Genomic DNA, 27,090 nt, shown 5'->3' with positions numbered 1-27,090 from the left:
TCCCTTTTATAGAATGCCGCCTCCCTCAGTCAGGAGGAAGGTCCGGCTCACTATTGTTTCCCCCAGGGACAGGGGATGCAGCCTCGACAGTTCCGACCCCGGCAAGAAGGTACCTTCGATGGTGTCGTCCTCCTTATATGTGCAAGGCATCATGAAATTTGAAGACTACCAATGGATTTGGGGTCACAACGTAGATTTGTTTACATCCTAGGTCATGGGTCTTCAAGCAGAACAATGATCCCAAACATACTTCCAGAAGCACCAAGAAATGGATGGAAAAAAAAGCCGGAGAGTCCTGAAGTGGCCAATGAACACTGGTGGAGAAATGTTATAATTGATGTTTGGAAAAGGCACCTTCATATAAGAGAGACCTGGAGCAGTGTGCAAAAGAGACGTGGTCAAAAATTCAAGTAACGAATGTGCTCAGTGATGTTCGGTTATCACTTGAGTTTCACGGTTCTCGGATGTGCTCGTTACTCGGTGATTAATGGACGGTGCTCGATGGTAAAGTCAAATCCCCACCCTGCATCTTTAGCACCTGTTACACAGAGAATAAACATGCTGTAATTGCCTGTGAGTCACTGTAATGTTGTAGCCATCTTGGTTGTGGAATTACTCTGATTGGCTGGCCGTGTGACATAATCAGAGGTTATAAAAGGACAGGCACCACAAGACTCATCTCACTGACACCATTACATGGCTCTGTGACAGTATGAATCAAAAACGTGGCAAAAATACACCAACAACGTGTTGTTTTCTGCCAAGAGATGGTGCATAAATTTTACCCAATGTATGCACATACCCTTATCGGTATTATATTTCCCACCTGTAGACTATTCCATGGTCTGGAGTACATTTCCTTTGTATATAACCCTCAAAAGTGCATAACCTTTATGAGCCTAGAAGACCAATACAGGACAATGTAAACAGAATTTGTATGAGGCCCTATTTATGTCTTATTCAGGGTGGATCTGAGTCTCTTATTTGCTTCCGTCATAAATTCCAAGGACATTTCTTATTTTTCAATCATTTTCATTTTTCATTAATTTTGGTTTACTTAAATTCATATATTTTAAAAAAATACTTATACATTAAAAAATGTTTCTTAAAATATGGAATATTTTATTGTCAGTCCTTAACCCCTTCATGACCAAGGGATTTTTCGTTTTTCCGTGTTCGTTTTTCGCTCCCTTCCTTCCCAGAGCCATAACTTTTTTATTTTTCCGTCAATTTGGCCATGTGAGGGCTTATTTTTTGCGGGACGAGTTGTACTTTTGAACAACATCATTGGTTTTAGCATGTCATGTACTAGAAAACGGGAAAAAAATTCCAAGTGCGGTGAAATTGCAAAAAAAGTGCAATCCCACATTGTTTTTTTGTTTGGCTTTTTTGCTAGGTTCACTAAATGCTAAAACTGACCTGCCTTTATGATTCTCCAGGTCAGTACGAGTTCATAGACACCTAACATGACTAGGTTATTTTTTATCTAAGTGGTGAAAAAAAATTCCAAACTTTGCTAAAAAAAAAAAAAAAAAATTGTGCCATTTTCCGATACCCGTAGTGTCTCCATTTTTCGTGATCTGGGGTCGGTTGAGGGCTTATTTTTTGCGTGCCGAGATGACGTTTTTAATGATAGCATTTCGGTGCAGATACGTTCTTTTGATCGCCCGTTATTGCATTTTAATGCAATGTCGCGGCGACCAAAAAAACGTAATTCTGGCGTTTTGAATTTTTTTCCCGCTACGCTGTTTAGCGATCAGGTTAATACTTTTTATTAATTGATAGATCGGGTGATTCTGAGCGCGGCGATACCAAATATGCGTAGATTTGATATTTTTTTTATTGATTTATTTTGATTGGGGCGAAAGGGGGGTGATTTAAACTTTTATGTTTTTTTTATTTTTTTCACATTTTTTTAAACTTTTTTTTTTAACTTTTGCCATGCTTCAATAGCCTCCATGAGAGGCTAGAAGCAGGCACAACGCGATCGGCTCTGCTACATAGCAGCGATCTGCTGATGGCTGCTATGTACCAGAATTGCAGGTGTGCTGTGAGCGCCGACCACAGGGTGGCGCTCACAGCCACCGATCATCAGTAACCATAGAGGTCTCAAGGACCTCTATGGTTACAATATACAAGCATCGCCGACACCCGATCATGTGACGGGGGTCGGCGATGACGTCATTTCCGGCCGCCCGGCAGGAAGCGGTAGTTAAATGCCGCTGTCTGCGTTTGACAACGGCATTTAACTAGTTAATAGGTGCGGGCAGATCGCGATTCTGCCCGCGCCTATTACGGGCACATGTCAGCTGTTTAAAACAGCTGACATGTCCCGGCTTTGATGCGGGCTCACCGCGGAGCCCTGCATCAAAGCAGGGGAGCCGGCATCGGACGGTATAGTACGTCCGATGCCGGTAAGGGGTTAAAGTAGAGTATATAATATAAAAGTCTCGCACTCAACTTAAATCTTATTGCTTCATAGATTTTTATTGGTATTAAGGTAGCACTGGAAACGTTTCAGCCCTTATTGAGCTTTCATCAGTCACGTGCTGTGCCTTTAAATGTGTGACGACTACGCCATAAATTGGGATACGGGTCGTGCCTGATGCAGTCAAACGACTGCTAGGAAATAAGGTAGTGATTCCATGTATACATAGAGACTATAAATAGAACTTGTGTGGGAAATGTATGTAGTAGAACTGCCTGGATATAGGAGAAGTCCACTGAGACGCGGAGTCCACCGAGCGGTGGACTCCGCGTCTCAGTGGACCAGGCGGTTCCCCTCCAGCTCCTGTCCTTATGCTGGCCGCCCTCTCTGGCATTACCTTCTACTACATACATTTCCCACACAAGTTCTATTTATAGTCTCTATGTATACATGGAATCACTACCTTATTTCCTAGCAGTCGTTTGACTGCATCAGGCACGACCCGTATCCCAATTTATGGCGTAGTCGTCACACATTTAAAGGCACAGCACGTGACTGATGAAAGCTCAATAAGGGCTGAAACATTTCCAGTGCTACCTTAATACCAATAAAAATCTATGAAGCAATAAGATTTAAGTTGAGTGCGAGACTTTTATATTATATACTGGATGGTTTGGGAACCTAGTCTCTGCACCATAACATAGCAGTGCACACGGAATTTACTTAAAGTAGAGTAACACCATTGTTATCAGCAGCGATCTGGGAGTCAGAGATGCTTCCAGGGGTCTTCCACATCCTTTTCTCCCTCCTTTCAGCACTTTTTCCACCCATTTCAACATTTTCACTGTTCCCCAGACCCTTTTGTAGGGTCTGCCGGAAAGAAAGCTCGGCTTTCTCATTGACTCCCATTATACTCGTTACTCAAAGCGAGCACGTGAATATTAGGAATTGCTCGGCCGGAGCAACGATCACCGCAGCCTTTTAGTGTTCTCTCATCCCTAGTACCACCACTTTCGGCCATGTCTGTATGTATATCCTGTGACAGATGGATGTAATAAAAGTATGGAGACAGAACAGCGCAGCTCCAAGCATTGTATACTGTAGTTGGGTACTGGGACCTGCAAAAGGCTAATGGACCACATTTATGTGATATTAATGAGCTATTAACGAAAGGTCATCAATGCCTAATTCTGGACAACATGAAGTGAAGCATCTGAGTCTCGTCCTGCATATTATAAAAACTCTCAACATTTTTAATGCTTTGGGCTTATTGGACTCTTTTGCTTTACCGATAAAAGTAGTAAAACTCAAAGTCCTTTAAGACCTCGATCCTGGGATAATTGCCCTCATTGCTTTCAGATGATGATACGTATATAAGGTCTTTAAGGATTAATTGATATTTTCAGAAACTTTCAGACAGGCTCCTTCTATAACGAGATCTGTAAATGCTAAACCGAGCAGTCCAAGATCTCGGAGGCCTGACACAGACAGATGGAGAGTGAAATAATGATGTGGAAGTGTAAACTCACCAGACGTGAGCCAGAATGACATGAGCTAAAAAATGAGCATTTATAATGGATTGCTCATAGGGACTCACTGGTCTAAATTTATGGCTTCGAGCAAAAAAAGGAAAATAAAAGAATGATGTTAACGCGATTCTGTGCCTCAAGTTCATTTGAATAAAATGGGAGTCCGAAAGTGGCCTTAAAGACTCCTAAGTCATCCATCACCATGGAATAAAAAATTGGATGCTTGTGGACTGATTAATGTTCTGCTCCTTTAGGTCCCTGTTATGACCAGTGCCTCCAGTTTAGCTGCATTGTCTGAAGGAGTTTCAGGTTTATTAACTTGAAAAAAGTTGGGCTTGAAATGTAAAAAATAAATTGTACCAAGAGGTAGTGTAAAATTAGATAAAAATGGTTAAAAATGCACCAAATACAGCGTCAGCCTCGATGATATCCTAAGTTTGCACAGATTAAATATAGGAAAGGGTTAGTAAATCTGTCCCAATGTGTCCACGGTATCCAGAAACTAGAATATAATTAGGAGCTTACAGATAGGTGGAAAAAGAAGCCGTTCTTTCCACTATCGCTATAAGGCCTTCTTTACACATCCATTTTTTTGTGCCATTTTGAGGTCCGTTTTTTAAGAGCCGCAAATACGGAACATGCACACCCATTTCATTCAATGATGGTGCGTATACATCAGGTTTTTCCCCCCAAAACGCACAGACATTTCAAAGTCAGCGTGACACGTAGCGACCCCTGGTAAGAGAGGTACAGTTCGCCGGCTACAGGCGCCAGCTGCTGAAAGCAGCTCTCATAATTGTCTCCTTCTCACACTCAGACCGCCCAGGCTACCAACATCAACCTTCAGCCACCCCAGAAATGGCACATCCATAAGATGCACCAAATCTGGTGCTTTGTCTCATTCTTCCATCTTGCCCACTGGCGGTGGCAAGTGGGGTAATAGGGTTGAGGTTGATGTCACCTTTGTACTGTCAGCTGACACCAAGCCCAGGGGTTAGTAATGGAGAGGCATCTATATGTCGCCCCCATTACTAACCCCACAGTAAGTTTTGAAATAAACATACAGCAAGGATAAAGTCCTTTATTTGAAATAAAAATGACCACTTTGCTTTACACATTTATTTAAAAATAAAAAACACTGTTTTACTCACTTTGAAGCCCATATCCCCTGTAAAAGACAGAAAATAATAATAAACAAGAAAAATACTCACCGTATGCCTAATCTACCGATGCCCATGTTCCCTGTAAAAAAATAAATAAAAAATAAACAACCATATCCTTCACCTGTCCAAAGTGCAGATAAGCCATACTGTCCCATGCTTTAATCCATCTCTGCAACATCTGGCTTTCAACATGAACGGTGCCAGGATGCCACCGTCCAGGCTGAAAAGCAGGACACAATGATCTGCTATGAGCACAGTTCACTGAGATCCAGGAACCGCTATGACCTCCATGAGATCACCGCAACCTGATCTCAGTGCGACCAGACAACAATGATGAGAGCTACCTTGAGCAGACGGCGCCTGGGATCAGCGTAAACTGTACTGATTTTCCTAGGTGCCAGTACTTATCACACAGAAACACCGACTGCGCACGGATGTAACACACAGACACACTGACACATGGACAGCAAAAATGGATACACAGATGTCTCATAAGTACATTTTGTGTACAGAAATTATTTTCTTTCTCATATCTTGTGACATTTCTCTTCCATGTGGTGCCATTTCTGACAGCATAGAAAGGGAAGGGGTTTTCTTTGTTAAGTATAGGCCTTTTACAGTCATCTGTCTGCTGGACACCCGTGTAATGAAGAATTAGTCTTACCTGTTGTTGAATTCGTGCTAATTGTAGTCTAAACTTGAGCTCTGTTCCTACAACTTTCATTTGGGTATACTTATTTTTGCAACATGGTCTTCTTGAATGAATTTGTTAGGAAAATTACTTTTGTGGGTGCAAAATAACAAATCTTGTTTGCAATCAAAGGCTCACATTTGTACGAGCATTTTTCAGTATGGCATCTCAGAGAAAATGTTGATTCTGATAGGAAAGTAAAGGCAAATCTGTTGGGGAGTACTCATTTATATCGAGTGCTGTAAGTGTTTCCTGAGTCCATGCTACCAGCATTCTCCCATGTGCCTGCAGAAAGGAGACCAGCACTTTTGTTAAAGGGAACCTGAGATTGAGCTATAAATACTGTTAAATAGGGCCTGCGCTGTGTGTTCCTATAGTGTATGTAGTGTACCCCGATTCCCCATGTATGCTGAGAAATAACTTACCAAAGTCGCCGTTTTCGCCTGTCAATCAGGCTGGTCAGGTCGGGAGGGCGTGGTGACATCGGTGGTTCTTCCTCAGCTTTACGTTGGTGGCGTAGTGGCGTAGTGGTGAAGACACAGCGCGCGATCTGCGCTGTAATCCCTTGCATCGGTGGGGGCGGCCATCTTCCTGGGGCCGCGCGTGCGCAGATCGAGTGCTCTGCTGCACGGGGCTTCAGGAAAATGGCCGCGGGATGCCGCGCGTGCGCATTAGAGATCGCGGCGGCCATTTTCCCAAAGCCGAGATGCAAACTCGGCTTTGGGAAAATGGCCGCCGCGATCTCTAATGCGCACGCGCGGCATCCCGCGGCCATTTTCCTGAAGCCCCGTGCAGCAGAGCACTCGATCTGCGCACGCGCGGCCCCAGGAAGATGGCCGCCCCCACCGATGCAAGGGATTACAGCGCAGATCGCGCGCTGTGTCTTCACCACTACGCCACTACGCCACCAACGTAAAGCTGAGGAAGAACCACCGATGTCACCACGCCCTCCCGACCTGACCAGCCTGATTGACAGGCGAAAACGGCGACTTTGGTAAGTTATTTCTCAGCATACATGGGGAATCGGGGTACACTACATACACTATAGGAACACACAGCGCAGGCCCTATTTAACAGTATTTATAGCTCAATCTCAAAAAACGGGGTGACAGGTTCCCTTTAACATTCTTGAAATGACATTTCTTCACCACTGCCATGAACTTCTGTCTGCCAGTCAGTAAAATCAAGGAGGACCTCATGGTGTACAGAGGGTGCGGGGCACATCATCCCAAACCACAGAACAATACACATAGAGTTGATGTCACATATGCAAACCAAAACAAACAAACAGCCATTCATCGACATACACTTCGATGTGGAAGGAGTGATATCCTTGGCACCCCTTTCTACAAACCTTTTAGCTGCAGCTATACTTATCAGTTGACTGCTGATTCTTACTAAAGTCACTCTCGGTGCAGTGGTGGACACAGAAAGAAGAGCACCCTGGGCAAGAACATTACATAGGTCCTTTTCAATCCAATAACTCATCATAATACACAATTTCACCTATTTCGGAGGTGTATGTGGCCTCCTGACCCTTTGGATCCCTGTGCGGCTGCACAGGTTGCATTAACCCCTTAACCCCCGAAGCTTTTTTCGTTTTTTCGTTTTCGTTTTTCGCTCTCCTTCTTTCCAGAGACATAACTTTTTTATTTTTCCATCAATATAGCCATCTGAGGGCTTGGTTTTTTGCGGGACGAGTTGTACTTTTGAACATTGGTTTTACCATGTCGTGTACTCGAAAATGGGAAAAAAATTCCAAGTGCCATGAAATTGCAAAAAAAGTGCAATCTCACACTTGTTTTTTGTTTGGCTTCTTTGCTAGGTTCACTAAATGCTACAACCGACCTGCCATTATGATTCTCCAGGTCATTCCGAGTTCACAGACACCAAATATGTCTAGGTTGTCTTTTATCTAAGTGGTGAAAATTTTTTCTTAAGATTGCTAAAAAAAAAATAAAATTGTGCAATTTTCTGTTACCCGTAGCGTCTCCATCTTTCGTGATCTCGGGTTGGGTGGGGGCTTATTGTTTGCGTGCCGTGCTGACATTTTTAATGATACCACGTTTGTGCAGATCTGTTCTTTTGATCGCCCGTTATTGCATTTTAATGCAATGTGGTGGCAACCAAAAAAACGTAATTTTGGCGTTTTGTTTTGTTTTCTCGCTACGCTGTTTAATGATCAGGTTAATGCTTTTTTATTGATAGATCGGGCGATTCTGAACGCGGCAATACCAAATATGTGTAGGTTTGAATTTTTTATTGTTTTATTTTGATTGGGGCAAAAGGGGAATGATTTGAACTTTTATTTTTTTATATCTTTAAACACATTTTTTGTTACTTTTGGCATGCTTCAATAGCCTTCATGGGAGGCTAGAAGCTGCCATAACCCGATCTCCTTTGCTACATAGGTATTGCTCCTATGTAGTTGAATTCCAGCATTGCTATGAGTGCCGATCACAGGGTGGCGCTCACAGCAATTTGGCATCAACAACCACAGAGGTCTGCAGGAGACCTGTAGTTGTGATGGCAACGCTCACGTGACGGGGTCAGTGGTGCGCATATTTCCGGTCCGGAGGCCGGAAGCGCTTGTTAAATGCCACTGTCAGCACTGGCGCCTATTGCGGGCACATGTCAGCTGTTCAAAAAGCTGGCATGCTGCAGCTTTGGCTGGCTTTCACCGCAGGAGCCCACCTCAAAGCAGGGGATACTGCCAGCTGACGTACTTGCAGCCCCCCAGAGTCCTGGTCATTGCAGTAATGTCGCTCTGCCACTAAGGGGAGCGATGTTATGTCTGATTGCACTAAAGAAGTTCACCTGAACAGGTATCACAGTCACACACTACACTTCACACTCCGGCCACCAGGGGGAGCAAAAGGCACTATGTACTAGGCCACTCCTCACACTGGTAAAACTGGGGGTTGGATAGGAAGTTAGGTCAGAACGCAGCCTGGGAGAGCTCCAGGGAGGACCTGTCAGAACTGGGAAACTGGCAGGTACCTAGCAGAAAGGACAGATTGTTACGGGACCGTGCCTGCACTACCTTGCGGTGGTATTTCAAGGAAGGACACGAAGAGAAGGATATTGTGGAGAAGTGAGAAGTGGGATCATAGTACGAAGGAGATAGAACCAGAAGGAATCGTGCCCCGAGAACGGCAACATCCTTCTGAGGCGTGTAGCCGGTGGCTGGAGCACCGAGGAAGTAACAGACTCCACGCATTACTTCAAACAGCGGCAGGGCAGTTGATTACAGGTTGGCTGTCTGACTTAAATCACCTAAACGGACATATGAGGCAATCGTGGGAGAGGGGCATCGCTAGGGTCCCAGAATAACTCCAGGCCTACCTGTCATAAAGGTGCGTCCTAGCCATATAATCTAGGGGACGGAGAGAGAGAAAGAACAGATACGACAGTTGTGAGGACTATCCCATGGTGCTCAGCAGGGAAGGACTACAACACACAGGCGCTAGAAGTTAGACACTGATTCCCACCTGCAAAGGGAACTCTGGATGTGCCTTCGGACCGGCCGGTCTCAGCCAGCCCCGTTAGCAGTGCTCTGGACTGCGGACCCCGAAGCCTTCAGTAAAGGTAAAGAGACTTCAACCCTGTGTCCTTGTTATTCCTCGCACCTTGCACCACGCACCATCACCTTTCATTGGACGCCCCTTAGCAGGGTCACGGACCGGGTCTAGCCACCGTGACAACCCCGGATCGAGTACCCCGTGGCCCTGTGTCTGGGGGCGCTCCATACACCGTCAGCTGGCAGAAAGGGGTTAATGATATATTCACCCCTATCTCAGTCATCTCCAGTTTCAAGCCCAAGCTTCTGTCCTTTGACTCACCACCAAGAATCTTTTCCCTCCATCATAATCGTTCAGAGCGGGTACTCTTTTATTTTTCATATACAGTGTTGTAAAAAGGTATTGGCTCCCTTCCCAACAGCTTGTGTTTTTGTATATTTGTCAAACTTGAATGTTTCAGATCAGCAAATACTGAAGGAGAGTGTCCATCCGTCAGTTCCTGAAAAGTCTTTGATGAGTTATCCTGCCAAACCCTGCCACCGGTTACCTTCACTCAGAGGTAATTCTCTTCTCTAGGCTCCAGCCCACTGAATCTTTCTCCGTTTTCTTTACCCGTGGCATGCCTATATTCCTTCTCAACAGAATCATTTTTTTGACCAATAGGTTATTAACCTCAGGTCCAGTGTTAGAAGATTTATTTTTTTTTGACTGATAAGCCCTTCACTTGGACTTCCTACGTAAATGTGGCACCCCTAGGGGTATTTGCCACAAAAATAGTTACTGACAGTAAGTACAAATACTAAAATAGCAAGACTGCACTACCACCTCCGGCCAGAAGGGGGAGCTCCAGAGACTCCCCTTGATCCATTCTGGTCTGAGAGAAGAACTGGCAGTTGGGCCAAGGAGCTGATAGTGAGAGGTCATACAGTTGAATCTCTAACAGCCCTGTGACTATTACCAGGCCTAAATCACCGGCCTGAGGAGAAGAGGGACAGAGAAAAAGGACATTGTGAGAACCGGGTAGCATTAATCACTACCCAGAACAGGCGCAAAGACGGATACCGGATCCGTGGCTGTATTCATTATATATAATACAGCAACCGGAAAAACGTGAGGTGATATCAGCTTCACTAGGGCCGGACGCAGCAACAGACACAGAGTTCAGCGGTACTCCCAGAGGGGGTAAACCGATAAAAGGACTCGGGTTGCCCGTCGAACCAGGACCCGGATGGGACAGATTGGGCCGGCAGCCAGTTCACATACAGCAGCAGGGCCACACAGAAATTGCGCACAATAAGAAGCGAAGACCCCGGCAGGGTCAAAGTAACTCAGAGTTCCCATACAGACTCCGGTGACAGGACTGGTTGTAAATCCTTTTATGTTAAAGTAAACTGGTTAAACGTTTCAGTGCCTCAGTCTTTCATTTGGACAATAGCCATCTATCCAGGATCGGGATCGTCACCGCTGGGAGAACCTGCTGCTGATCAAGTAAGTGCCTGTCCCCTCATGATACCCCTTACACTGTGCATTGCCTGAGGCCACAGCACCGGGTCAAGCCACCCGTGACATCCCCCTCAAGAGACAGACCCCATTGGTCCGGTGCTGGGTATCCCGGTCTCCTGGGCGTCACAATTGGCGTCACGAACAGGATCTAGCCAGCCCGTATACCGGGTATTGTGTGCCGTGATTGGAGCCCAAAACTGTGAAAACTGGGATGAAAGATCTTGAAAATTGACTTTATTAAAGAAAAATCCATTCCCCATTGAAAACTATTGAAAGTGACTTTTCCCCATTGGTTATAATGGAGTAAAGATGGCCGCCATCCCCTGAGGTAATCACCTCATAACCGTTAGGCGCGAGACTGTTAATTGAGCTACGCCATCACCTGAGCCCCAGTCTAACTGAAAAACTTCAGAATCCGCCATTACAGAGCGCGGTGGGTGGGAGCAGCAGGGGGCGTGTCATTGTGGGCGGCACCAAGCTGAGCGCTCTGACATCAGAGCAAGGGGAAAGTCGATCCTGCTGCACAGCGGAACGAATCTACACTATCCCGACGGAAGCGGAGGACCGGAAGGGTCCGGATTAACTAAGGGGGCACAGTATGTCGCAGCACGGAGACGCCGCAGCACCCGGCAACGCTAATGCAGCTAAAAGACAGAGTGTCAATAGAGAGTCCGGCAGCGCAGCGGTGCAAGGAGTGGCGCCCATCATGCCGGTGCTGATGCCATATACCCCGGGTGGCCCATGGCTTCCAATGTATGAAGGTGAGCCTAATACCCTTGACGATTTCAGAGAAAAGATGCTGGCCCATTTTGACATGTTCCCCGTGAGTGAAGTTCAGCGTGTTAGTCTCCTGATGATGCAGTTAAGTGGCCATGCTAAGCGAGAAGTCACAGCATGGGCAGCTGATCTAAAAGGCACTGTTGAACGCATATTTGCTGGATTAAAAGCTACATTTGAAACCACGGCCAGCAGCAAAGCTAAAATACGATTCTTTAATTGCAAACAAAAAGCTAATGAGGGCGTGAGAGACTTTGCCTTAAACCTGCAGGAAGCCCTTAAATCACTTACACTGGCTGAACCCATTTTTAACACCGGAGCGGATAAACTGCTAAGAGATCAATTTATTGAGGGACTCTACACCCCTTCTCACCGGGGGCATGTGAGCATGCTTGTTTTTAAAAACCCTGAATTGACATTTGCCCAATTAAAGGAGAGCGCTATACGTCTCCAGCTGGCAGAGGCACCTCGGGATCAGGAGCCTGCGCAACCCATGGCAGAGGCACCTCAACAACAGGGAGTGCCAGTGACATCAGCTATGTCTGGGGCCATTGCTAAGCCCCTGGGGCCCAGTACTAATGAGGCTCTTCAACAAAAGCTTGACTCTTTAGCTGATGTTGTTGCTTCAATGGCTAAAACCATGCAGGAGATGAGAGGACACAAGATGGAGTTGGCAAACTGTAGAGAGGATGTTCCATGGATGAGACCCCGGAGATACCCGACATGGAGAGGACGACCCCGTGACCGCTACCAACCGGATGGACAGCCCATTTGCCGCCGTTGCCAGCAGCCGGGCCACTTTGCACGAGATTGTGATTTAAACGGGAATCCCCTGGGAATGCGGGCCGCTTCGCAGGAATGAACTTTCAAGGCCCAACACCCTGGCACGACAGGTACATCGGAGGACGACCCATTATCCCTATCGTGCTGGACGGAATTCCCCTCAACGCTTTGCTGGACACAGGTTCCCAGATTTCATCTATACCGTATATCCTTTATAAGAGGTACTGGGCTGATGCAGATATTGATAAAGGGCCCTCTGATGTTGAACTAGATATATGGTCCAGTAATGGTAAGTTGGTACCGAAACTAGGATTCAGGGAGATGACCATAAAGATTGGTAAAGTAGAATTGAAGAAACAGGGTATAATTGTTGTTGATGTTGACCGGCGGAACTGTGAACCAACTGTATTGATAGGAATGATTGTGTTAGAGAACTGCTTTTCCGAAGTCATTTCTGTCTTACAGCAAATTGCTGAAACTGCCCAATCCTGCCAGCAGAGAGTTCTCCGGAGGGAAATAAAAGTATTGATGTTAAGGCAACAGGTAGAAGTTGCAGGTGGAGAAATCGGCAGTGTGAGGGTAAGTGATCCAACGTCTATTGTAATACCACCAAAAACAGAAATGCTGGTATGGTGTAGAGCAGCCATTGGTACTAAGGGATGAGATTATCAAGCCTTAATAGAACCAGTGTACACCGACAGCAGGCCCACTATACTCACAGCACGAGGGATAGTCGAGGTACACCGGGGACGAGTGCCGGTACGACTTTTGAACTGTGGAGAGGAAGAGGTCACTTTGCCAAGGTATGCTACAATGGCAAAGCTATATACTGTTGACAACAATGCCATCACAACCATTGAGCCCTTAGAACCAACCTGTCAGGTGGAAGGCAATGGCTCAGATGGAGAAATGGAGGATTGGTGCCAACAGCTACACGTGGGCATAAATTCAACACCTACCCATCAAAAACAAGGGGTGTATAGGCTAGTGACGGAATATGAACAAGTCTTCAGTAAACACCCATTGGACTTCGGACGGATAGAAGGGGTAGAACACACAATCCCCACAGGTGACCATCCCCCAATAAAAGAAAGATATAGACCCATACCGCCCGCTCACTATCAATGTGCAAAAGATATGCTGAGGGAAATGAAACAGGCCGGGGTAATAAGAGACAGCTGTAGCCCCTGGGCGGCCCCTCTAGTGATTGTCAAAAAAAAGGACGGAACCATGAGAATGTGCGTAGACTACCGGAAAATTAATAACATCACCCATAAAGACGCCTACCCCTTGCCTAGGATAGAAGAGTCCTTAACTGCTTTGAAATCTGCTAATTATTTTTCCACCTTAGACTTAACAAGCGGGTATTGGCAAGTCCCTGTGGCTGAGAGAGATAAGGAAAAGACGGCATTCACCACACCAATGGGTCTATGTGAATTTAATCGCATGCCGTTCGGACTCTGCAACGCATCCGGTACCTTCCAGCGGCTGATGGAATGCTGCCTCGGACACAAGAACTTCGAGACCGTCCTCCTGTACCTAGATGATGTGATCGTCTACTCAAAGACTTACGAACAACACTTAATAGACCTGGCAGAAGTGTTCGAAGCCTTATCCAGGTATGGCATGAAAGTCAAGCCATCCACATGTCACCTTCTCAAGCCAAAGGTACAGTACCTGGGACACATCGTGAGTTCGGAGGGAATAGCACCAGATCCCGAGAAAATAAGCGCCATAAGGGATTGGCCAAGACCTACCAGCGCAAAAGAAGTGAGACAATTCCTGGGATTGGTGGGTTACTATCGCAGATTTATAAAAGGATTTACCAAGTTGGCAGCACCCTTGCAAGACACCTTGGTAGGGCAGATGAAGAAACCTTCAAACCGAAACCCTCCTTTTCAGTGGAACGACGAAAGGGAAGACTCCTTTGAACAACTAAAGAAGGCACTAACTGGAGAAGAGGTTCTGGCATACCCAGATTACCATCAACCTTTCATCCTCTACACCGATGCCAGTAATGTGGGACTAGGAGCAGTGCTGTCACAAAAGCAAGAAGGTCGGGAGAAAGTCATCGCCTTTGCAAGTAGAAAGCTCCGGCCTACTGAAAGAAATTCAGAAAATTACAGCTCCTTCAAATTGGAACTACTGGCAGTAGTTTGGGCTGTGACGGAGCGTTTCAAACACTATCTGGCCGCTGCAGAATTTATTGTCTATACTGACAACAATCCGTTGACCCACCTGGACACAGCCAAATTAGGTGCGTTAGAACAGCGATGGATAGCCCGGTTATCTAATTACAACTTCATAATCAAGTATCGAGCAGGTCGCAAGAATGGAAATGCCGATGCCCTATCCCGGATGCCACACTTGAGAGATGTAGAAGAGGAAACGGGGGAGCTTGAAGAAATTGAACTACCAGCCTTCCATCGTCCCAAGGCAAAACATCATCAGTCAAGTACCTATCAGAAACAACAAGAGGTGAATTTTAATCCGTTAGCACACCATAGATGGGCTGACACCCAAGACAGCAATCCGGCTGTGAAGTTGGTGAAGGAACTGTTGACTGAGCAAAGTGCATATCCCGATGAGGATGCCCCAGAAGAGACGCATCAACTCTGGAAAGAGAGAGGCAAAATGTTCCTGTATCAAGGGAAGCTCTGTAGAAGATACACCAATCCGAAAACACATGAATTGGTTTGGCAGATTATTGTGCCTAAACAAGATGTGAAGATGGTCCTCGAAGCTTACCATAATGGTGCTGGTCACTTCGGTTGGAAAAAGTTAGAAGTACTTCTAAGAGAAAGATTTTATTGGGTCGGGATGAGAAAATCAATCGAACAGTGGTGCAGAAATTGTGGCCCGTGCAACCTCAGAAGAAACGATCAAAAGAACCAAAGAGCACCACTGCAGCCCATAATCACCAAACAACCACTTGAACTTGTAGCCATGGACCACGTGAAGTTGACACCAAGCCGGTCCGGCTATGTCTATGCCTTGACCATCGTGGACCATTATTCACGTTTCTTGGTAGTAGTACCCGTAAAAGATCTGACAGCAAAAACAGCAGCCAAAGCGTTCCAAACGTACTTTTGTAGACCCCATGGATATCCGGAACAGGTTCTCACCGACCAAGGTACAGCCTTTGAATCAGAGATCTTCAGAGAATTCTGTAATATGTATGGTTGCAAAAAGATCCGGACGACGGCCTATCATCCACAAACAAACGGCTTATGCGAGAAGATGAACCATATTGTAATAGACCTACTAAAGACTTTACCTGAGACAGAAAGGAATCAATGGCCAGAGAAATTGCCTGACTTGGTGGATCTGTATAATCATGTCCCGGTGAGCTCCACCAACTGCACCCCAGCTTACCTTATGCGTGCAAGACCCGGCCAATTACCAATCGATCTAGAAATGGGAATTCTGAAACCAGACGCAGAAGTTCAAGACTCCAATTGGGATATCATACGGCAAAAGCAGTATCGCCAAGTGCAAGAGAGTGTGGAAAGAAGCCTTCAGCAAACTAGAGAAAGACAAGAGCGAACTTTCAACCAGAATGCTCTAGCGACCCCATTAAGACCGGGTGACCAAGTGCTCAAGAGAAATCGTCGAACCAATAAACTGGACAATCAGTGGGAAGCCGTACCCTACACAGTTTTACCAACAAGAGTGGATAATCCTAAAATGTGTCTCATTAGCAAAAACGGAGGCTTAACATCTGTACTAGTGTCAAGAGACAATCTTAAATTGTGTCCGGAAGCATTGAAAGAGCCAGACGTTGTCCAGCCAGAACCAGAAGTTATTCAACCCATACAGGTTCAACCAGTAAAGGAAAAAGAAGAGGAAGTGTATCACACCTGTATAGGAGACTTTCCCAAAACCCTACTAACATACCATGGTGCAGTAGTGGTTCCCATGGTGGCCTTTTACCCAACACCGAACCCAATACCAGAAGTCCCAAGACAGGAAGAGGCTGACCCCGTACTACAGCAGGTTCCAGGCCAGGAAGAACAGATTCCTGATCAGAGTAATCCTATTCACGGTGGACTTGCCAACTCCATAGTCGTGGAATTATCTTTAGCAGAGCGGGCAGATACTACATCCGCAGTAGACAGTAGTACACCACATGAAGAGACACCGCTATTATGTAGATCACAGCGTAGTACCCAGGGTCAATTACCGGCCAGGTATGCAGATTACCAACTATAAAGCTCATAATGTGAATTGTATATATGTTATGCCGTATATAGTTAAACAGAAAATGTAGTATAGTCATTGTTATCAGTCTGCAACGTTTAAGCCCAGTGCCTACAGAGACTTGTCTGTATGAACTTATTGCATATTCTTGAACTTTTTATCAGCCCGGAGGCACTAAATCAAAGCTCCGGAAAGACTGCTTTTTGAACTTTGCTTTTTGCTCTTTTTGAACTTTCTTTAGACTTTATATTGATAACTCCGTTGGAAAAATGGAACTAAATTCCTGGACACTAAGTACAGTGCCTTTCCTAATACCTTCAAGGATAGAACTGTATTAATGGACGCTATTTGAAGTGACTTTTTTACAGAACTCTATTTTTGTTTCCTTGAGTGGTTTTTGTAACTTTTCATTTTTAAGACTCTGTACATATTAATTGTTATTTCAAAATGTTATTGTCCCACAGTCCCGGAGTACTGTTCTTAACTAAGGGGGAATGTGGCACCCCTAGGGGTATTTGCCACAAAAATAGTTACTGACAGTAAGTACAAATACTAAAATAGCAAGACTGCACTACCACCTCCGGCCAGAAGGGGGAGCTCCAGAGACTCCCCTTGATCCATTCTGGTCTGAGAGAAGAAATGGCAGTTGGGCTAAGGAGCTGAAAGTGAGAGGTCATACAGTTGAATCTCTAACATCCCTGTGACTGTTACCAGGCCTAAATCACCGGCCTGAGGAGAAGAGGGACAGAGAAAAAGGACATTGTGAGAACCGGGTAGCATTAATCACTACCCAGAACAGGCGCAAAGACGGATACCGGATCCGTGGCTGTATTCATTATATATAATACAGCAATCGGAAAAACGTGAGGTGATATCAGCTTCACTAGGGCCGGACGCAGCAACAGACACAGAGTTCAGCGGTACTCCTGGAGGGGGTAAGCCGATAAAAGGACTCGGGTTGCCCGTCGAACCAGGACCCGGAGGGGACAGATTGGGCCGGCAGCCAGTTCACATACAGCAGCAGGGCCACACAGAAATTGCGCACAATAAGAGGCGAAGACCCCGGCAGGGTCAAAGTAACTCAGAGTTCCCATACAGACTCCGGTGACAGGACTGGTTGTAAATCCTTTTATGTTAAAGTAAACTGGTTAAACGTTTCAGTGCCTCAGTCTTTCATTTGGACAATAGCCATCTATCCAGGATCGGGATCGTCACCGCTGGGAGAACCTGCTGCTGATCAAGTAAGTGCCTGTCCCCTCATGATACCCCTTACACTGTGCATTGCCTGAGGCCACAGCACCGGGTCAAGCCACCCGTGACATCCCCCTCAAGAGACAGACTCCATTGGTCCGGTGCTGGGTATCCCGGTCTCCTGGGCGTCACATAAGCCTGACCATAGTGGAAAATGTCCACTTGATGAAGACGTTACTTCCGTTGAAACGCGTTGTGGCTTAAACCCCATTCTGGTGTCAGAGTTTCCATTTGGCGCTCCTTTGACCGAGCTTCACCCTTTTCCTGACCATAGAACTTTATTATTGCCAGATTATTACGCCTTGTTCTTGCTCTTTGTTCCCTCCTTTTACAAACAGCTACAGCTATCTGACCACATCTTTTTTCTAAAATGCTGCAAGCAGTTGTGACTTATCCATGTGTAAGGAAGAAGACTGGGCTGTGGGTGCGGACAAGTCACCAGGTCCAGAACTGCCTATTGTTGCAGTGGGAAGGAAATTGAGAACGGAGGAGACCGATGACCTGCCGATTTGGGGGTGTGGTGAGTGAGATGAAGTTAAGAGGTTGTTGCGAGGGAAGAGAGCTGGGTTCCCGCCAGAGAGAGGAAAAAGCAGGGACCTTCTGGGTTCCGCGGATAGCATTAGGTCGCGCGGCAGAGGGGGAGGACGACTGCAGGAAGGACCAAGGGAAATTATTGCGCGGGACTCCCAACTGCACAGCACGCTGAATGGTAAATTGTTGTGCGGAACTCCCAATTGCAAAGCACGCCGAGTGGGAGATTGTTGTGCAGAACTCCCGAATGCACAGCACGCCGACTGGGAGATTGTGGTGGAAGGCTCCCGGCTGCAGAGCAGCGTGATGGACTAGGGGCTCAACGAGCTAAACTGATGGCCGCCCTTTGCTGCCAGTAGGTGGGAAAACTGAGCTGTTAGGTAGGGTACCCTGAAGTTTTCCGCACCAGCCTCAGCCGGCATCAAGCTTCCACCCCAGAGTACATGACAAGCATCGGACTCACGATAAGTGAAGCAGACATATGCATAAACTGTCACCTTAAGTTAATCAGTTCTATAATGATTCTTAGTTTAACTCTGGTTTTATTCCCTGTTACTCCCTGCAAGGAGATTCCTCATTGTAATCATTAAATCAAACCATTGTTACCCTTTTTTACCCTTGGTTTGTGCCTCTGTGTCGCTGCATCCAGTTACCTGTGTTACATTTGGCATAGTCAGCAGGATGCAGTCGTTGGTTACAGACCCTGCAAACCAATATTGGGGGCCATGTTCAGCAATCTCCCAAAATTCATGGGGAACAATATGATGCTGTGGGACCGGACAGAGAGGGTTAAAAGCATGTTGCGGATGCATCCCATGACCACTGACATGCAAGCTGAGATTGCTGTGATGGCTCTGGTTGGAGAGGCTCACTATTCTGTCATATTTCATTTTCCCCATGAGCAGATGTGACTGTTTCACTGCATCCAGCGGGAAGGAGAGTCTGTGACCCAGTATGTTAATGCATTACAGAAGGTGAATGCACATATCATTAAGCGGGATGATGTGGGGGCTATAGGAGTGGGACCCCCTGATGTGATACTGAGGGATCAGATTGTGTCGGGTCTGCAACTTAAACAGGCTATGCGAGAGAGACTGCTTACTAGCCCACATATGACTTTCCTAGAAACAGGTGCAGGTGTGCGTGAAAGAGCAGGAGCAGGGAGTGGCGGCCCTAGCAGGGATGGTCCGGAGCAATGAGGTCCCCACTCCGTCCGCAGATGATAAAATTCGATGGTGAACCTGACCAATTTGTCTCATCTCAGTCAAAGAAGGATGATGTTACTTCTGATAGCGACACCATAAGTTTGAGACAGTTTTTCCTGCAAACAATGGTCTACTGTTTCTTATCATGCAATTTTTGGGAAGAGGGTTGAATTTCAGTAATAAGCAGTGATGGTCAAGTAATGCTCGACCGCTCATCTCGAGTAACGACCATAATAGAAGGCAATTGGAAACTCGAGCATTTTTCCAGTGTACCCTCCCAGGAGATGTGGGGGGAGGCAGTAAAATTGCTGAACTGGATGGAACAAGTTCTCAAATGTAATGGGAACAGCATGAGGAAGATGCCTGGATGCATTTCTGACTCATAACTTGCTTCTGCGAACAATTTTTTCAGCGTATAATGACACTTTTACAAACTGACAATAAAACATAGAAAACCGAACATAAAATGGATTTTACAGGAAAAAATGTTAAGAAATATTCTTTACTGTATAATGACTCTTATATAGGGCAATATAAAAAAAGACAAGCAAAAATAACCTACCTCCTCCACTCCTTAGGCTATGCACTCTCTCCATCTTTAATAAAGCAAACACACACATACATTAATTCTTATCTATCTAATAGGATGATGACAGATGTCCAGACCTGTATCCCACCACAAGAACCACTCCGGAGTAAAACCCAAAGAAAGAAATCATCCTCAGTGACAAAGTGAGGGGCTACGTGCCCCCTGAGGTAATTGACTCTTGTAAGAGTGCTGATCCAACTGTTGGGGTGCAGCTTTGCGAGCTTATTGAGGTCCTCCACCTAACTCTCAAAAACCGTCCCTGCCTTACATCAGCACGTGTCTCATAACATCAACCTTGCTCTGACCAATGCAGTTACTGTGAATGTCATGTAGACAAGTGCTTGTGGCCAGGGATGCTATGTTTCTATACACACAAGAATGGAGAAACGACAGTCGATATAGTTAAAGGACCCTAAACAGGCTAAGAGTTCCCTAAACCTGATTTGTCTCTGTGTAAGAGGGTGGTGCTGTTATGGACAGTAAGGAACACGCTGTCACTTTAAGAGGCTGCACACCCTTGTCTGGCATGATGGAATGTTCTGCTTCTCCCCTGCAATAATCGTTGTAATGAGCTAGTCTGTGCAGAGTGCAGGTGTGGAGCTGGAGCAGCATGTGTGAGCTGAGGCTGCTGCAGAGAGGACTTTTTGTGCTGATAGCTGAAAGAGAGAAGAACTGTGTCCTCATATAGCTGCAAGAGAGCCATGAAGATACAGAGAAAGGGATTTACAGTTTCCAGGAGCATCCCTAGGATCCAGAAGCAAGGAGAAGACCACGTTTCACAGAGCTGACAGAAAGCCATGCGCACCACCGTATTAGACTGCTGGGGGCTCCCCTGTGACTGGACCTGATTCACCAACATCACCGTGAGTTTGTTCCTGTTTGGTGCACCTGTTAGGGCCTAGTGTAGGCTTCAATAGTCAGTACACGGGAGCCGTGTGGCCTGCTTAGTAAAGGCCAGGGAGGTTATACATAGAGTAGCATCATCACTTGTTTATTGTTTACATTTGCTTGTTAGACATATTTTGAGTCTGCAATAGTTGGAGCACCGTGCTATTTTACGGAAAAGATAACATTTATTGCTCTTGTAAATTGTCTTTTGCCATTGTATACCCCTGTTTGCATCTTCCTCATTCCCTTCCTTCCTTGCCTTCCAATAAATCTACCCTTTGTTGTTTGCATCTCATCTTGTGTACAGTAGTCTTCCTGCACTGTGGTGGTCGCCCGGCCTTCGTTTCATCTGCTTGACCACAGAAGTTGGCAAAATTACACAATGCACAATGGTGGCCCCACTGAATATTGGCTGGCCCATATATTTGGGAGAGCCATCAGGCGGCCCTCAACCAGAATTTTTGGAGGGCCAGTAGGAGGCCCTTAATTAGAATTTTTGGAGGGCCGTTACGCGGTCCTCACTCATTCATTTGGAAGGGCTCTCAGGCAACTCTCAGCCATATATTTGGGAGAACTTTCAGGTAGCCCTCTACCATTAATTTGGCAGGGCCCTCTGGAGGCCCTGTACCACTAATTTGTGTATAAATTTAGTATAAATTTGTGAGGGCAATCAGGTGCCCTTCACTCAATTTTGAGAGGGTCTTTTTTTTAACTTAAAAAAAATCTATAATTATGGCAGGAATTATTTTTCACCAGATCATTGGCTGAAAGTGTTGCAAGTGTTCTAAATTATCTGCCTCACTGGCTTATTTATAAATCAAAATTGAAAATTTGGGTCAGCAACAATACTGAAACGTTAGGAGGAAGAAAAGGAGATGGAGAGTCAGTTGGGACAGGGAAGTCTTGACTGTTGGGAGTCTTGCAAACATGGCTAACTTTATGTATCTCGTCTCCCTTGACCCATGTGCTATATACATTTTGGACAACACTGATTACTGGTTGTTCACCATTCTCGACCCATGCTCTGAGGAGAACTCATAAATACACACATAAATTTTGGAGCGCCAGCAGCCGTCCATCACTCATAAATAAATAATTTTGGAGCACAACAAATATGCTCATCCACGAAACCTAGATTCCTGTCAAACTTTGCAGAATGGATGCAGAACAACGCTCTTTAAGGCAGAATTGTGCGAACATGTGGCCAGTTGCATGGCAGTTAATGCTTCCAGTATGTTTACTATCACCACCCTGTCTTCCACACGGTCCATTCTCAGTAGCCAAGAGTCTGGACCACCTAATCATCAATCTGATCCTCCTTCAACCTACCATGGCAAATCCCAGGAAACAAGTCACCTCACACTCCGACACACTGACGAGCGAGTGTTGACATCTGCATTTATTGATTCCGTCATCTTGCCCTGGACATTTCAAGAGTGAGATGAGGAGATCGTGTGTTGTGATGACAAAATATTGGTGCAGGCATGGTCGGAAGAAGATGACGATGTGCTACATCAGAGTCTCAAGCGGTTAATGATGATGAGAAGAGACAGTTGATAACACGTGATGTTGTTGTTAAGTCAACAAGTCAGGAGGAGGACCAGATTGCGGAAGTGTAAGATGTGGTGGTGGCGATGAAGTTACTGACCCAACCTGGGCAAGGTGCCATGAAGAGAGAGCATAGCAGTGCAGAGGCGGTGGGACCAGCAGCACCGCAACAAGCAGGAAGAAGCAGTGGGGTGGCCGGAGAGAGATGCCAGACAACTGTTCCCTAGAGCACCCACACACTTAAAGTTCCCAGGACAATGGTTAGGCGTTGCTTATTTTCCAGTTGTATTGAAATGCACCCCCTTCCCATCCCAAAAAGGGTATGCGGTTTATAGTTTATTTGTTTCTTTGTGTCCTCCTCCTCCTATAGTGTAAAACTATCCCTCCTCCGGCACCTATCCCTACATTAAATTCAGCTAGCATCAGTGTTGACAGGGAATAGAAAACAATACTGTACATGTAATCCTGATAAGGACTGTTGGTTTTACGTTGCAGCGCAATGGACTGTAAGGTAATAATAATCCCTGAATTGATACCTCTAAAACACTCTCAAGAACTGTATTTGAGAATAGAATTGATTAAAATTTGCCCTTAAAGGACTGTATGCTGTTATGTGGCAGCATAATTTATTGTGAGGCCATAATTCCTGAATAGATATCTCTAACACACTCTCCCTTCTCTATAAACTGATGAGGCAAATAATAATTCCGGCTTTCAACACAGCTTTTAAAAGAAGTCTGTCACGCAATCAAATGAGCAAAAATGTCTCTAATACGCCAATCCCTACTCCGCCACTGAATCCTAAACTATTTTCAGATATGAGAGAATATCCAAAGACATACTGGGAATTTAGATTGTGAGCCCCATTGGGGACAGCGATGACAATGATGTATGTAAAGCGCTGCGGAATAAGATAGCGCTTTAAAAGCAAAGCATAATAAATAAATAAAATAAATGAGAGATATTATTAGAGAATTGAATTTGTTTGAATTACCCTGGTAAAGAGCTGTTGATTAACATAGCAACACCAAGGACTGTTATGCAATCAAGCATGCTCTAAGGGCCCCTAATACGCTCTGCCTACTCCAGCATCTAATCCTCCCTAAAATGCAGCTAACTGAAGTATTATCGAAGAGAGTTTATTTGCACTAGTCCTAAAAAGGACTGTTTGTTTAAGATTTCACAATCAGGTAGATGAACGCCGTGCAGCACACTGTCCCTCTGGGACAATGTGAAGAAAATGGCGGCACCTGGTCTTATATAGGCCTGATGACGCTATGCGGCCGGCAAATCACAATAATGCCAGTAGCCAACGTGGTTACGGTATTACTGCAATTGCCATGTATTCAGGCGCAAACATGCGAGATGGGGAATTGAGCATGACGTACGAGCACCAGGATACTCAATCGAGTACTATGCCTCTCAAGAAGCAGGATGCTCGATTGAGTCTCGAGCAGTGCTGAGCATGCTTGGCCATCACTAGTAGGGTTGAGCGAAACGGGTCGGCCATTTTCAGAAGTCGACGACTTTTGGCAAAGTCGGGTTTCATGAAACCCGACCCGACCCCTGTGTGGGGTCGGCCATGAGGTCGGCGATCTTCTGAATCTGGTATCGTAATTCAGATACCGAGTTCCGATATGTTTGCAATATCGGAAATCGGTATCGGAATCCATATTTAAGTGTAAAATAAAGAATTAAAATAAAAAATATATATACTCACCCTCTGACGCGCCCTGGTACTAACCGGCAGCCTTCCTTCCTAAGAATCAGCGCTTGAAGGACCTTCGATGACGTCGCGGCTTGTGATTGGTTGCATGATGCCCATGTGACCGCTCACAAGCCGCTACGTCATCTAAGGCCCTTCACGCGCTGATTCTAAGGAAGGAAGGGTGCCGGTTAGTACCAGGGCACGTCAGAGGGTGAGTATAGCAATATTTTTTATTTTAATTCTTTATTTTACACTTAAATATGGACCCCAGGGCCTGAAGGCGAGTTTCCTCTCCTTCAGACCCTGGGAACCATTGGAAACCCAATGCACTGCATTGGGTTTCGTGTTTCGGCTGACCCCGACTTTTTTATAGGATCGGCCGATTTCACTCGACCCGACTTTTGAAACAATCGGGTTTCGTGAAACCCGACCCGATCCTATAAAAGTAAAAGTCGCTCAACCCTAATCACTAGTAATAAAATGTACAAGTTTCTTTTCGTACACCTGTTTGATTTGTCCAATTTGACTACCACACTCATTCTACAGTCAGCTGCTACATTTCGCTTTCTGAATGTGTACCTACCTACCTACCTAGCATTTCTTGTTTTGTCGTTTTTGGCAAGAGATGAATGATTGGGGTTGAAAAAAATTGTAAAAATTTAATTAATGTATTGTAGAAAATGTATGGTAAAAGAAAAAGTGGCCATAGCAATAGATAGGGTAGTTTAAAAAGCCTATACCACGGCTAAGAATGTGGGAGCTGCCAGCAACAGCAGAAGCATCACGATCACCTTGTTGCCTACCATCTGGGCAATAATACAACGACAATTGTCCTTCTTTTCCTCCGGAAACCATATTAGCGGGAAGTAAGTGGAGACAATTATGGAATAAATGCCACATCACTCATCTCATTCACAGCAGAATGATGTTACATCTGACAGCGACACCATCAGTTTGAGAAACTTTCCTGCAAAGAAAGGTCTACCAGAAAATTATGTCAGTGCATTGTGTTGTTATATGGGCTGTTGGATGCTATCGGGTTACTATTCGTTTTTATGATTAGGTAATTTTTACATTAGTAAAGCTGTGACAGTATACACACAATAGTATTTTAGTCTTGTAATATTGCAATTTCCATCAAATCAATTAATTGCAAATAGAATTTTTGGGGAAAAATCCTTTGAACCTGGTGAATATGAATTTCAAAAAGATTTTAATCAAATTTTATATGTGCACCAAAATTGTATCAATGAAAAACTAAAGCTCTGCATGCAAAACAGAAGCCCTCGAACAGCTTCGACAACAGGAAACTTAAAAAAAAAAGTTTCGGGTCTTGGAAAATGGAGACATAAATCTGAATCATTATTATTTTTTTTTTTACAAAGTAGTGTTTTCTTTTAACCAAAAAATATAAAAAAAGATGCAAGTTTGGTATTACCGAAACAGTACTGACCTGATGATGCATAATTCCTGGTAATTTTTAGCAGGCAATGAATGCTGTAAACATGCAACCTAAAGAACAATGGCAAAATTGCGTCAGGTATGATACTAGGACGTGGCTGACGTAGAAGATCACCACCGTTGGTCCCTTCATCCTAGGGATCGGTGGTCGGAAGCCTACCAATCATAAAGTAATGGCATATTCAAGTTTTATAGATTAATACTCCTTTAACTATTTAATGTTTTATATGTTTTTTTTTCATTCTAGGTCTTACTAAATCTTTGGTTATATTTCTTAGAAACTGGTTTAGGATAACAAATCTGTGCCCATGCTGGCGTAATATCTTTTGCTTGTTTGTTTAGCATGAGTACAATATCAATTAAAATTTTGGCAGAATGAAACCTTATGTTATTTTTTCTGTAAATTATAAATTCCCTGAACGTTCAGTTCACAGGAAGCCAAACTAATTTCTAATCGTCAGAGGAATTTCTTTAGCCAAGGAAATCTTGGCTTTTGGACAAATTGAAAAAAAAAAAAAAATTCTGCTCTGATAAAACTCAATCTAAACAGATGCACAATTAGGTTAACTGATCTCTAAAACTGATTTGCGGTCAGATGTATTCATTTATAATGGGGATTATTGGCTGAATGCTGATCAGCCGAATTAAAGGTCAACTCGCTGAGAAGATGCTTTCCATTGTCTGGCAGTAACTTCTTCTTGGCCAACCTTATAAGCCATGGTGTAAATAGAGGTGAGGTGACCCTGGTATGGTTTGTCCTGTTTTCTGACTTTTACCCTTTTAACTCTGAACCAATAGGACATTTCTCCTGCCAAGTCCCACCAGCAATTTCAACCAATGAAGCAAAAGCATCTCTCCGTAGTAAGAGTTCCACTTTACATGGTCCTTATAGCCCATAATCTCAGTCCATCATAGTAAATTCCATCCCAGTGATGCCGTATATGAAATAAAATTATGATGTCATTTTCACAATGATGTGGATCTTGCTTGTGGGTAGAAGCCACACAGAGAGTTCCCCCAGGTTCCAGAATCCAAAGGGGTGCGAAATTCCATCCCTTCCCACACTGTCAAATGATCTAGGAGGACCAGGTCGTGGAAACAATCTCCAATGCCCTCAACTGCGCTGGCAAGCGTCGCTGCTTCTTGGAGCAGTGCATGGGTGCAGTGAGTACGCACCTGGTGGCCAGCGAGCTGTATGAATCGAAAAGCCAGCAGCTCCTTTGCTATCTTGGTCACTGCAGCCTGCATAGTGCTCACATGGAGATGAGCATGATGACAAAGCTCTCGGTGTACTGTAGTGAGCTTTCTCATCTT

Source organism: Ranitomeya imitator, chromosome 6 (genome assembly GCF_032444005.1).
Source record: "Ranitomeya imitator isolate aRanImi1 chromosome 6, aRanImi1.pri, whole genome shotgun sequence".
In the NCBI taxonomy this organism is placed as follows: Eukaryota; Metazoa; Chordata; class Amphibia; order Anura; family Dendrobatidae; genus Ranitomeya; species Ranitomeya imitator.
Note: the sequence above shows the minus strand (reverse complement) of the source record.